The sequence below is a fragment of the Nicotiana tomentosiformis genome, chromosome 1 (genome assembly GCF_000390325.3).
Source record: "Nicotiana tomentosiformis chromosome 1, ASM39032v3, whole genome shotgun sequence".
In the NCBI taxonomy this organism is placed as follows: domain Eukaryota; kingdom Viridiplantae; phylum Streptophyta; class Magnoliopsida; order Solanales; family Solanaceae; genus Nicotiana; species Nicotiana tomentosiformis.
Window position 1 is genome coordinate 107,303,810 of NC_090812.1, and position 15,413 is coordinate 107,319,222.

Here is a 15,413-nt window from a genome sequence, read left to right on the forward strand (position 1 = left end):
CCAAACTCCTCCTCCTCTACTCTCCGTTTGCCTAGGGCACTTAAAATTTTAGCACTCAGTCCAAAGATTTATGAAAGGATCACTCATCTCTCTCAAGAGAATGTCGCAAGTACGGCTTCAAGTATCATAGGCTTTCCCCTCGAGTATATCGCCACTAATGTAAGCTTACTCTGCTTGAAATCAGGTAGGACTTCTTTTGGGATGTAATGAAGGATTTGGGGTTAGGGTTGGATACAATATGGTTGAGTAGTTATACCTTTCCTTAAGCACTCCATCTTTTTATTCTCGGCTATTCTTTGAGGCATTTTCTTTTCCTTGGGGGACTAGATAGACTTAACATCACTCTTTCTTGATCATTACACTCATATTTCTCCATGTTTGGGCTCGTTGCCTTTCTTTGAATCCCTTCAACTCTTCTACTTATTCATTTTTGTTGCAATTTTCTTTTTGTTCTTTTCTTTTCTTTGACTTATCTTCTCATCATTTCTTTTTCTCTTTTTGTGCCTTGATACCCTTTTTCAATTTCCTTGTCTCTCCCCCAAACTTACATTTTTAGCAATTTGTTTCACATGAGTGTTAAGGAAAGTTCGGGTGCCAAGAGAGGGTCACAATAGAACGGGTAAAGGCTTGTAACATGATTTTCAAATGAGAAAGGCTAAACGATCGAAGAGGTTGACTAGGGATGTCATCATTGGTAGGCAATAGAGGACTCAAACGGGCCAACAAAAGCCTACAATCACTTCTCAAGCCAAGCAAAACTTAGGATTTCGCCTTGAAACACATTCGGGGCAAGTTCTAGACCTTTCACATGGGTATTTGGACTAACAACAAAGCATCTCACCCCTCACGCAACTGGATTGTTAAAGAGGAAAGAGCCGAGGTCCCATAACGACCACATTCAAGATTGAAAATCACTATGGTTTGATTAAACCACTCGATGGTTGCCTAAGTCAACACAAGAGTCACAAAGTCACTAACTACAGCTATTTTTTTCAAAAACCTTGTTTCTAACCATAAGCACGTAGTTAAGTGTGTTGGTACCAAGTGAAGCATGGTTGACTCTTCGAGCATGACTTAACTAGGTCTTTTTATTCAAAACTACTATTGTTATTACCTAAACACAAAAATGGACTCAATCCCTTAATAAGGTTGTCACGCCATCCATCGTTGGGAAGAGTCACCCGGTTCACACAAAAACTACATTTGGAAAGAACCGTGGCATTAATAAAACCAAAGGCTTATTATCTACTAAAACATAAAAAGAAGCTACTAAATCAAGAAGAAGCTACTAACTCAAAAGGAAGCTACTCACTTAAACACTAACTAATAAGAAAACAAACATAAAGAAGATACAAAGCAAAAACTATTGAAAGCCTAACGAATATACACAATGGGGGAGAAGGAGAAGATATATACATAATAAGAGAAGAAGAGAGAATATATACAGAATAAGGAAAGAGAAGAAAAATAATGTCAAGATATTACAAACCAATTGTCGCAGAATCATCAAATAAGATCAAATAAACTCCACACCCCCCCCCCTCCCCGAATAAAAATAACCATTATCCCCAATGCTTAACAAAATAAGAGTAAATGAAGGGAAAGAGTGAAGAAGACTCCCTATGGCTCCTTGGACATCTCTGTATCCCCAGCAATGTCACCACCCTCAGTCTATTCCAACCGGATCTCATCATCCTCAACTCTAAGAGTGAGTAGGTTGGTGAACATCTGACGCACTGCCTTGGCAATGTTGGCAGCAGAGTCTGGCTCCTAATACTGGCCAGCTGGTGCCACCGGTGCTATTGGTGCTGTAGGATCTGGGCCTGGGTGGTGTAGGTCAATCAGCATGTCGAATGGAATATCTCCAGCTGCAGTAAGCTTGGTAACTTATCTCCGGATCTTGTTCACTGACTTCTTGGAGGCCTGGGACTTTATCATCTTCTTTACTTTGTTACCCAACTCTTCTATCACTGACCCATGCTGCACCAATGTAGCCATGATTATGTTCTGGTTCTCCAGGAGTTTCTTCCACTGATGGGGGAATATGAGGTGCCGGAATAGAATATTGCATTGCAATAGTACTGTATAAGTGAGACAGCTTTGCAGTGGCTATCTACATCCAGTTGTTGATGCTCGCCAATATCTGGGAGACTCGCAGCATAGAAAGTGTAATAGTAGGCATGGGCACCAGCTTCAAAGCCGAGGTGGAACATATGGCAGGAACTACTGTGGGAACTGCGGGTGGTGGTGGAGGCATGGCTGCAGAACTAGATGAAGGCTCGGCCGAAGTGGATGGAATATCAACTGCCTTCGCAACTACCATTGATGGCTCATCAGACTGGCCTGTGGTGGTAGATGGCTGAACCTTTTTCTTAGGGTTGTGTGCATCCATCAGTGAGTACCATCATAAGGGCTTCTTCAGCCGCACCTTTGTGTCAAAATCCCTCTGATCTACCCTCGCATCCATGAGATACTCTGTAATGGTGTTGGGATACGGTTAGGATGTCTCAGCTTGCCAAGAAACTACAGAGATGTTGGCCGACATCACGACACCCACGTTGATAGGGTACCCGGCCATGATGGAAGCAACTAGAATAGCTTGAGGGATCGGAGGATATGTCTCATTCTGGCACGGGTCTAGTCTGCTGCATACAAAGGTTTACCAACCCTTTGCCTCAAAGCTCAGCGTACTCCTGTGAATAGAAACCCCTGTTGTGATCCATGGTGGTGGCGGCCCAGGAGCTGCTAAAATATCTGGTAGCCAAGGACGAGTTACATCCCCAAGTGCATATTTCACTAAGTACTATGTGGGCTCGACATCCTCAAACCCCAAGTAAGTGTTCAATGTGTGCTGATCAAATAGAACCTTGAGGTTCCTCACTTTAGTTACCTTTATCCCTTTCTTGATATGTGCCACATTGGCGTAGAATTCTCGGACAAGGTACTCCTTGCATCCATCACACTCTAGGTAAACCACATCCACCCTTTTCGTTCCTGAAACTACGTAAAAACTACAGGGCTCTTTTCTAAATCTTTCAACTAAAATTGTCGCTCAACAGTGAGCGACCTCACAGGACACCAATCACGAAAGCTGGAGAAAGCGGCCAAACTGACAAACCGGTCCTCCCACACCTCTTTCTTGTTTGATCGCTCAAGGTCGGCAACTGTAGCATCTCCCCTTCTACCATCATCGGGGATGTCCTGAACTTATGTCTCTGGTGCTTGGGGGCATGTGTAGTAGAAGGCTCAGAAGTCTGACTGGAACTCTCCGAACCCTCGAAAGTGTTGTGTGATATGGATGACTCGTCCCTAAGTTGATACCTCTCTGGCGGCCTTGACTGGACAACCGGCTACTCATGTACAAACGCTGAGTTGCCCTCTAATGCTTCCCTAGATAGGGCATAAGAACTGGTCTCGGAAAGGTCTGCACCTCTCCCTCTGCCGGCTGCTATTTTTTTCCTAATTTCATGTTGTTAGGCACTAGGCAAGGGTCTCTTCCCTCGTCCCTGAGAAGGGTCACCCCTTCCTTTTGAAGTGTCGCTTCTGCCTCTGGAACGAACCATTTTCTGTACCAAGCAAAGGCGATTGTTAGATGCAATTCAAGTTCAGACATACAATGAATGTAAGGACACATAGAAGATACAGTGAGGAACACAGTTGAAACATGTTTGCAAGGTAGGGATTTGCGGTCCGCATACTTTTTATTGCGGCTACAGAATGGGACTTGCGGACCGCACAATTCTCTTTTGCGGCCACAGAATTGGATTACGGTCCGCACATTTTTCATTGCGGCCGCAATTTAGATACCACCGATATGCCAACTCTTTGATAACAGAGAATTGGTTATTTTGCGGTCGCAACCAGTTTTCTGCGGTCCGCACAAATAGTCTTGCGGCCGCACATGTGAGTCACCAAGTTTACAACTCTCTGATGTCATGAAAAAGGCTGTTCTGCAGCCACAATAGGATTTCTGCGATCCGCACAATTTTCTTACGGACGCAGAACCATTCCTTTCTAAAGTACCCTAGACTCAACTTCTGAACATTGACGAACAAGCAGTACGTTTTGCCTAGGGCTTGCAAAATTTACCCAATTTTGACATGGAAACAACATCTAAGCATGAAACTCTATTGACCCATTCCCCCTAGAGCATTTTCTAGTCTACCCACTATATATTTACCCCATATGGTTGTTCAATTAGATTCAATCAGACAAATGGTATAAATTTTTACTAAAAATCTACAAATTAAAAGAAATTAACAAGATTATAAAGCATACCAGACATGAATGAGTGCAAGAGATGAGTGATCTATAGTTACTAGACATGTGGGCAGATGATCTAGCAAGGGATTTCAAATTGGTGCAAGTTTTGTGCTCAGAGAGGGACAAGGGGAACAGTGCCATAGCCTCTCTATTTATACTTAACGATTTTTTCTAAGGGAAGGGGAAGTAAGTGCGGCCGCAAAATTCCAATTGCGGTCCGCAATCTGTTACCTGGGGACTCAGTTGCCCTTTCATTTTGTGGTCCGCAAAATTGTGTTTGCGTCCGCAGATTTTGTTGCGGAACGCAAAATTTGCGTTGTAGCCGCAGATCGACCATTTTTCTGAAAAGCCAACTTCAGAGAGCTATCACTTTCCACCTTCAATTTGTGCGGTCTGCAATTTAATTGTGCGGCTGCAGATCACCCTTTTGCTTCAGCAACTAAAATTGTGTGGTCTGCACAATGCAATTGCGGATCGCAATTCTTTCCACACTTAAACCAGATTTTTGGGCACAATCATCCCTACAGCGTACTTCAAATCAAGTTAGCACAAAAAATAACTCCTAACTACAAGAGAAACAAAGAAAAGAAAAATACATGGGTTGCCTCCCAAGAAGCGCCTGATTTAACGTCGCGACACGATGCAAATTACCATCATTTGAAATGAATCACCACCACGACGTGGCCATTACCAACTTTTCCCAAATAGTGCTTCACCTGATGACCGTTGACTCGAAATACCTCATTATTTTTGTTCTTCAAGTCCAATGCACCAAAAGGTGTCACACCCACAATTTCAAAGGGACAACTCCATTTAGACTTTAGCTTTCTGAGAAACATCCTCAATTGTGAGTTGAACAACAATACAAGATCACCCACCTTGAACTCTTTGTTCTAAATGTATTTGTCATGAAGATATTTCATCTTTTCTTTGTACAAGGACGAACTTGTATAAGCATGATACCAGAACTCATCCAATTCTTTCAAATGTGCAACCCTCAAGTTAGCGGCTACATCTCGATCAAGATTCAACTTTTTTAGAGCCCACATGGCATTATGCTCAAGTTCTACCAAAAGATGACAAGCTGTGCCGAACACCAACCGGTATGGGGACATTCCGATAGGAGTTTTGTAAGCAGTCCGATAAGCCCATAGTGCATCATCAAGCTTCTTAGACCAATCCGTTCGGTTAGCATTCACTGTTTTGGATAAGATACTCTTTATCTCCCGGTTGGAGACTTCCACTTGACCTCTAGTTTGTGGATGATAGGGAATCCTAACTTTATGAGTAACACCATACTTGCTAAGTAAAGTGTCAAAAGCCTTGTTGCAATAATGCGACCCCACATCGCTTACGATAGCTGTGGAGTACCAAACCTTGTGAAAATATTATTCCTCAAGAACGCCATCACACTCCTCGCTTTGTTGTTGGGTAGGGAAATGACCTTAACACATTTAGACACATAATCAATCGAGACCAATATGTAGGTGTTTCCACAAGAACTCACAAAAGGACCCATGAAGTCAATACCCCACACATCAAAGATATTAATCTCCAAAATGGTAGTGAGAGGCATTTCATTCTTCTTCGAGATTCCACCGTCCCTTTGACATTCGTCACATCTTTTCACTAAATCACTTGCATCCTTGTATAGAGTGGGCCAATAAAAACCACAACTTAGCACTTTGGCCGTCATTCTTCTCCACCATGGTGACCACCATATGGCGAAGAATGACAAGCCCCAAGAATATCACTTTGCTCTTCTTCCGGTACACATCTTCTAATTACCCTATCCGTACTAATCTGGAAAAGGTATGGCTCATCCCAATAATAATCTTGACATTCCCGTTTGAGCTTCTTCCTTTGGTTTGAAGAGAACTCATCCGGGATAATTCCACACACAAAGAAGTTTGCTAGATCCATGAACCATGGCACCTCCTTTATTGAAATAGCCAAGAGTTGCTCCTCGGGGAAGGAGACATTGATTTCAAGGCCATCGTGCAGCCTCCCATCCTCCTCCAAACGAGACAAGTGGTCCGCCACTTGATTTTTACTCCCACTTCGATCTTGGATGTCAATATCAAACTCTTGCAACAAAATCACCCATCTCATCAACCAAGCTTTGGAATCTTTCTTGCTCATAAGATAACGAAGTACCTCATGATCCGTGTGGACAATACCTTTCGCACCCATCAAGTACGGGCAGAACTTCTCAATTGCAAACACAATGGCAAGGAGCTCTTTCTCCATAACGGTATAGTTGACTTGGGAACCATTCATGCACTTACTAGTATATTAGACCAGATGAAAACTCTTGTTGATGTGTTGCCCCAAAACAGCTCCAACCGCTACGTCACTAGCATCGCACATGAGCTCAAAAGGGATACTCCAATTAGGAACGGTGATAATGGGAGTGGTTGTCAACTTGAACTTTAACAATTCAAAGGATCTCATGCACTCATCATTGAAGTGAAACTTAGAATCTTTCTCTAATAGTTTGCACAACGGGTTAACCACTTTAGAGAAATCCTTGATGAAATGCCGGTAAAACCCTGCGTGGCCTACGAAACTCCGCACGCCTTTCACCGAAGTTGGAGGTAGAAGATTATAAATCACCTCAATCTTTGCCTTGTCAACTTCAATTTCATTCTTTGAGATCTTGTGGCCTAGGACAATGCCTTTCTCGACCATGAAATGACATTTATCCCAATTTAGCACCAAATTCATTTTTTCACATCTTGCCAATACTTTATCCAAATTTGCCAAGCAATCATCAAAAGAATCCCCAACCACCGAGAAGTCATCCATGAAAACTTTAAGGTAGTCATCCACCATGTCCGTGAAGATTCATACACCTTTGAAAAATCATTGGTGCATTACATAAACCAAATGGCATCCGCTTGAATGCAAAAGTACCATAAGGACATGTAAAAGTTGTTTTCTGTTGATCTTCCGGAGCGATAAGGATTTGGTTGTAGCCCGAATATCCATCTAGAAAATAATAGAAAGCATTGTCGGCCAACCTATCAAGTATTTGGTCAAGGAAGGGAAGTGGAAAATGATCTTTCCTTGTGATTGTTGAGCTTGCGATAGTCCATACACACTCTCCACCCGGTCACTATTCTTATAGGAATCAACTCATTCTTGTCATTGGTGACCACCATCATGCCCCCTTTTTTGGGACACATTGCAATGGAAAAGTCCACGAACTATCAAAAATGGGGTAGACAACCCAGCATCCAACCACTTGATAATCTCCTTTCTGACCACTTCTTGCATAGCCTCATTGAGTCTCATTTGATGTTCAATAGATGGTTTGGCGTCTTTCTCTAAGTTAATCTTGTGCATACAAAATGCGGGGCTTATTCCTCGAATATCTGCCAATGTCCATCCAATAGCCTTCTTCCTCTTATGTAGCACCACCAATGTAGAGTCAACTTGCATGTTAGTCAAACAAGAGGAAAGAATAACCGGTAAAGTAGAACAAGGGCCAGGAAATTCATACCAAAGATGTGGAGGCAATGGCTACAACTCCAAAGTCGGAGGCTCTTCAATTGAAGGCTTTGTAGGAGCATTTTTCCTATTTTCAAGATCCAAGGAGAGTTTCCGGGGTTCATAGTTGTACGATCGCATTCCTTGCATAGAATTCACACATTCCATGAAGCCATCCATCTCGACATCATTAAAGTTGAGCAAGACGGCCTACAATAAATCACCCACATTGATCGTGGTACTTGTATCATCAACAATCACATTGTCACCAAGTCCACAAAAGAAAACACTTCATTACTATTTGGTTGCCGCATAGATTTGCACATGTGGAATACCACCTTTTCATCACCCACCCGGAAAGTGAGTTCTCCGGCTTCCACATCAACAAGAGCCTTCCATGTAGCAAGGAAAGGTCTTCCAAGAATAATCGGCACCTCATAGTCCACTTCACAATCAAGAATGATAAAATTCGTCGGAAGAATGAATTTATCAACACGAACCAATACATCTTCAATCACTCCCAATGGTCTCTTCATGGTACGATCAGCCATTTGTAATCTCATACATGTGGGTCTTGGTTGCCCAGTTCTCAAAGTCTTGAAAACTGAATAGGGCATCAAATTGATACTTGCCCCAAGATCACAAAGAGCTTTAGCAAACTCGGCACTTCTAATGGTACAAGGGATTGTGAAAGCACCGGGATCTTCCAATATAGGAGCCATTGAATGCACAATTGCACTCACTTGATGAGTGACTTTCATAGTTTCAAAATTCATCGACCGCTTCTTTATCACCAAATCCATCATAAACTTTGCATAACTGGGCATTTATTCCAAAGCTTCAAATAATGACACATTGATCGAGCGACTCTTCATCATGTCAATGAACCTTTTGAATTGATTCTCGCCATTTTACTTGGTAAGCCTTTGAGGATATGGAGGAGGAGGCTTAGGCAATGGTGCCTTAGACTTTTGCACTACCGGTTCTGGTATGTCAATAATGTGATCCCTAGACGGGTTCACTTCCTCTTGAGTCTCTTTCACAATGTCATCAATATCAATCCGAACTTCATTATTTGATTGCATCACATTGCTCGGGACCTCTTCTTCTTGTACCACTTGCTCATCATTCACAAGTTGACTTTGACTTGAGGTGGGTGCATTCCTACATCTTCTACTTCTTGTAGTAACGGCGATGGCATGCACCATGTTGTTCCCACCCTTTGGGTTCACCACCGTGTCACTTGGTAGTGCCCCCTTAGGACGAGAATTTAGAGCTTGAGAGATTTTCCCCATTTGAACTTCTAAGTTTCGGATCGATGTGTTGGGCATCGGAATCGGCATTCTTTTCCATCATTTGCTTGAACATGTTCTCAATATTCCCCATATCATTGGTTGAAGAACTAGGACCATGGGAAGGATAAGGAAGCAGTTTACTCAGTTGTTGATACATCGGGGGCCTTTGAAAACCCGATCCCTGGTTTCCTTGGTTATTGTTCCATCTACCTTGATTGTTACCTCTCCAATTACCTTGATTATTGCTATTCCAATTTCATTGATTGTTGTTGTTATGCCAATTCCCTTGATTGTTTCCACCACTCCAATTACCTTGGTTATTAGAATTCCAATTGCCTTGATTATTTTGAGGTCGCCATTGATGTTGATTTGGGCCTTGGAAATTGTTTCGTTGCCCTTGAAAGTTGTTCACATATTGCACCTCCTCTTCTTGGTCATTGTAAAAATCATCTTGATCAAACTCACTATCTTCTTGCACAAAATTGTCCACTCGTTGTTTTACTTGTGGACCCTTGGTTTTCCGTTTGTTGACCATCATGTTTACTCCCTCCATGGCATTGACTTGCCTAGGATTTTGCACTTGTTGAAGTTGAGATTTTGCTAGTTGATTCATGGTGGTAGTCAATTCGGCTATGGATTGCCCATGGTCATGCAACTCTTTGTGGAGGTGAATCACGTTGGGATCCCCTTGTGGAACATTAGCCTGGGTTTTCCATGCCAATGATGTGTCCGCCATTTCATCTATGATCTCACACGCTTCCGCATAAGGCGTAGTCATGAAGTTCCCATCGGCAAGTTGATTCACTACACATTGGTTGGTTGTGTTGATCCCATGATAGAAAGTTTGTTGAATCATGTTCTCCGTCATATCGTTGTTGGGACATTCTTTAACCATTGTTCTATATCACTCTCATATCTCGTGTAGTGGTTCATTGGGGTCTTTCTTGAATACTAGAATCCCATCCCTAAGTGTAGCCATGTGCCCAGGAGAGAAGTACTTAGAAATAAACTTTTCCGCCAATTCATCCCAAGTGTGAATGGAATGGTTCAGCAAACATTCCAACGAATCTAAAGCTTTCCCCCATAAAGAGAAAGGAAAAAGCCTTTGCCTCAAATCATCCTCGGAGAAATTTGTTTGTTTACTACCCCAACACATGTCCACAAACCCCTTCAAATGTTTGTATGCATTTTGACCTGGAGCATCGGTGAAGAAGCCTCGTTGCTCTAGCAAAGTGAGCATCACATTGGTTATTTGAAAGTTGTCCGCCCTAATACGGGGAGGGACTATTACACTTGCATATCCTTTATTGGGCAACACTCGGTGTGGAGCCGCTCGTGGTGGAGGTGGGGGTGGAACGGGCATATTGTCATGAGGCACTCGGCCACTTCTATTGGCTTGAGGTTCAAGAGGAACCTCATCCACTTGATCATCCTCAATGTCCACATCCCCCCAAAGCAATATTTCCTAGCTCATTGTTTTCCATGGTTGCACCTACAATTTCTCAAACACGTTAGTAACACGGAATGAAAAGAAGATATTCCAAAAATACACCCAAATATATAGCTAACACCGTTTTTAACTCCCCGACAACGGCGCCAAAAATTGAATCGCGCTCAAATGCACACCTCAAAACAAGGTATGAAACGGTGGATTGCAATTATAGTAACCCAACGAAGAGTCGGGGTCAAATCTACAGGGAGCTAGATGGGAGTTAGGGGTATATATTCTAATGCGTGAAATTGAATTATCTTAATTTGCACTTCCACAAAAAGGGTTTTGTTTCTATTTCTAATTTTTATAGTATAGTTTGGAGAATAAGGAAATAAGACTAGGATGATTGTTTTTGATATTTTTCAAATTTATAAAAAGCCTAGGGCCGTGACCATCAACTAGGTGTTTGCCTAATGGGATAAAAACTTTAATGCTTGTTTTGTTGATTGGGGTGTATTATAACTATCAACTTCAATTACCCACTCAATACCTCTCGGTCAGAGAGTGGTTTTGCCCAATTTAGCTTTCTCAAGACCAAATGGGTATCACATAAAACAGTTGATAAAAGCTCAAGTCGGTTATTATTATCTCTAGGTTGAACCCTTTAATTGGGTTAACCAATCTCTCGATTGACCCAATTCCTTGTTAGCCAAGTTTACGATAAGATGAGGCCCTTTCAATGTAAACTAACTACCATAGCACTCCCTACCACAGAAGGATACGTTTCCCTTGATAAAATAATATGAGAACAGTTTTACCTTATAACTACATTTCTAATATCAAATGAATGATGCTCATGCTAAACAAATTTAAAGGTCAGGTTTCAAACACATATGAAAGGGGAACAGAAACACTATAATATTATTATTATTATTAATGATTTAAACACTGAGGAACACAATTAAAGGAAAGGTAAAGAGCACCCAGTTCAGGTATGCATCAATACAAATACGTTTAACAACAGATTGGTTAACTCAGGCTTTGCAACTGGCATATGCAGAGATTGACAATACTACTTAAAAATCTACAGAGATTCAGACATATGGTCATGATTAGCAAACACTATAGGTATTGTCAAAGATATTTGGACTCTTAGCATGACTATAGGTTCTATATCCAAACATGGAACTCTTAAAGATGCTTGACAAGATCATTCTCATAATAGTATCAATCTTAAACAATCCACTAAGTTTAAGTAGTAGCAATAGAGAACTTCTCATATTATAGAAAATCAGATTCAGTTTCAGAATAGCAGGAAAGAAAATACTGAGTGTAACTTCAGAACAAAATATGAAGTCATGCAGACAAGCAGGGATACATGCAACATTTGATCAGTTTTATATATATATAGACATTTCAAATGGTGGTGTGATCTTACACGGACATGGTGAGCTTCACCTATTATAGATTCAAGTCAGCAATGTGATAAAGGGAATTAAGAGGGGTTATAGACAAGGGAAGGATTATACCAGTATCACGACCCAAAATCCATCTAGTCGTGATGGCACCTAACTCAACCCGCTAGGTAAGCCAATTAACAATTATCCAATTCCAGAGAAGTTTATAGTACAATTAAATAGAAAAGTTACTGAATCTTATACATTTCCCCCAAGGACTGCTAGTACAAATCATGAGGTTCTAAGAATAGAGTTTACAAAGTTGGTATGAAATAAATACATTATTTGTTCAAAAAGTACATAAACAGATTTATATATTCTAAGGCTACCATGAACAAGAGGCAGCTACAACCGGCGCGCAGGTACATCTTCAAATCCAGCTCTGTCTGTCTCAGCAACATCAGCAGCAAACATCTGCACGCAAGGTGAAGAAGTGTAGTATAAGTACAACCCACCCCATGTACTCAGTAAATAACAAACCTAACCTTAGGTTGAAAGTAGTGATGAGTTAGAACAAAGGTCGGGTCCAATACCAATATCCCACAACAATTCATAATGGCATAGTACAAGTAATAAAAGAAGTATCTCAGAAATAAAATGCTCCGCTCATTCATTGTTCCAGAAAGTAGGCATGCTTTTCAAGTATATCAGTGAAAACCTAAATCTTTTACCGAAATTGCCAAAAATATGAGTAAGTTTGAAAACTGTGATTTTTCCCAAAAATCTTTCAACAATAAATAAGATGGTTCATTTTCCTTTCAGATAGAAAGTGTAAAATGTCTCTCTATGCCCATATGTCAAGATGTATGAGAAGTCATAAATGACGTGATACTATACAGCATGAGAAAAAATACATCTCTATGCATGTATGTTAAGTGTGCATGCCAAATGCGATGCAAATCAGTGATAAAGACCATATGCATACTCTCAGAGTATCAATTCACTCAGACCTCTCATTTATGCAGTCCTCTCATTCACTCAGTCCTCCCAATCACTCGGTACTCGGCACTCGGCACTCAGCACTCGCACTCAGTAGGTACCTGCGCTCACTGGGGGTGTGTACCGACTCCGGAGAAGCTCCTTCAGCCCAAGCGCTATATCAAGCCAGCCATGTCATAAAATTAATGAAACATGTTGCGGCATGTGTCCCGATCCCATAATATCCTCACAATCAGGCCCTCGGCCTCACTCAGTCATCAACCTCTCCAGTCTTTCGGGCTCTCAATGTCATGAAATATCAGCCCAAAATAATGATGTCATGTATCAATATGTAGCAACAGAGACTGAGGTATGATATGAAATGAATGAACATGACTGAGTATGAAATTGCAATGTAAGCAAATAACTCAACAGCAGTAACGACCTCAATGGGTCCCAATAGAATAAGCACGTAGCCTAGACATGGTTTCTAACATGAATCACAGTTCAATAGCTCTAGTACGTAGATTTCATGGTTACAGATTTGATCATGTAACTACACAGTACAACAGAAATAACGGAATTACAACTTACATGGTGCACGCCCACACGCCTGCTACCTGGTATGTGCTTCACCTCAACACCAATCATATATCACGCAATTCGGGGTTTCATACCCTCATCACCAAGTTTAGAAGCGTTACTTACCTTGAACGAGCCAATCCGACAACCCATTCAATTACGAGTCCAACCACACTAGTTTCACTCATATCCGACTCCAAATCAGTGTTCAAAACTCAAAAAATCACATTATGAAACTTTAGGCCAAAACCCCCAATTTCCTCTTTGAAATTCATCAACCAAAAGCTAGAATCGAAGATAAATTCATGAAATATAACCAAAACCGAGTAGAGAGCACTTACCCCAATTCATATGGTGAAATTTGCTTCAAGAATAGCCTCAACCCGAGCTCCATAGCTCAAAATGTAAAAATGGTCGAAACCCTCGAAACAGAGTTCTTATAATCAGCCCAGACGTCTCTCTTTCACGAACACGGAAAACCCACTGCGTTCGCGATGAACAAAAAAAATATCCTGCCACCAAAACACTCTATGCGTTCGCGGCACACCTCATGTGAATGCGATGACCATAGATGCCCCAGCTTCTCGAACGCGACTTACCTTTCGCGATCGCATTGAAGAATCCTCCAACTCCCAGCTGCCAAACCTCAACACTACGTGAACGTATATCCATGCACGCGGACGCAAAGAACACCACATAAACCCACCGCAAATGCGACCAAGGAAGCGGGAACGCGAATAACAAACCACTGCACTGACCAAAATACCCACCGTGAACGCGTTGCTCCATCCGCGATCGCGAAGCACAACTGAAACACCAGAAACCCAACAATAACAACATGGTCCAAAATAGTCCGAAACCCGTCCGAAACTCACCCGAGCCCCTCGGGACCCCATCAAAACATACCAACAAGTACCATAACATAACACGGACCTACTCGAGGCCTCAAAAAACACATAACAACATCAAAACGACGAATCACACTTCAAATCGAAATCTATGAACTTTGAACTTTTTCAACTTCAATAACTCATGCCGAAACATAGCAAATCAACCCGGAATGAACCCAAATTTTTCATACAAGTCCCAAAGGACATAACAAAGCTATTCCAATTCCCGAAACCAAAATTCAAATCTGATATAAAAAAGACAACTCTCGATCAAACGTTTGAACTTTCCAAATCTTCAAAGTTCTAATTTTCGCCAATTTGTGCCGAAACCTTCTAGAAATATCCAAATGCAAATCTGGGCATATTTCCGAGTCCAAAATCACCATCCGGACCTATCGGAACCATCAAAACTCCATTTTGGGATCAAATTCACAAGAAGTCAAACTTGGTCAGCTCTTCCAACTTAAAGCTTCAACAATGAAATTCATTCTTCCAAATCGATTCCGAATAACCTGAAAATCAAAACCGACGATTCACATAAGTCATAATACATCATACGGAGCTACTCATGCCCGCAAACTACCAAGCGAAGTGCAAATTCTCAAAATGATCGGTCGGGTCGTTACATCCTCCCCCATTTAAACTTACGTTCATCCTCGAACGTGCCAAAAATTATTCCAAAGCCATCAAGACGCCGTATAACCTTACCATGCACATACCCGGGGGTGATCTCATGTCACCCTATCCCATATAGGTCTGGTAACACAACATAGCTAAGATTTCCTTAATTCAGCCTAGCCCATAATCCTTAGAATCCAATTTCCAACATCCGGAACTTTCTATAAGATCAGAATCTCGCATCAACACTCTGTATAAGTCTGAACAAACTGTATCAAGCCATATCCATAACCCAAGATGTAATCACATGATATACTGCATAACTCAAATACTCATAGCAATGATTTATAATCACAGCAGTTGTCCAAAAACAAAATGAATTTCGGTAATAAACCTCATGTCAAACCAAACCTTGTCCTAAAACCTTTATACACTGCCGATGATGAAAGAAACACGGGAAACTCAT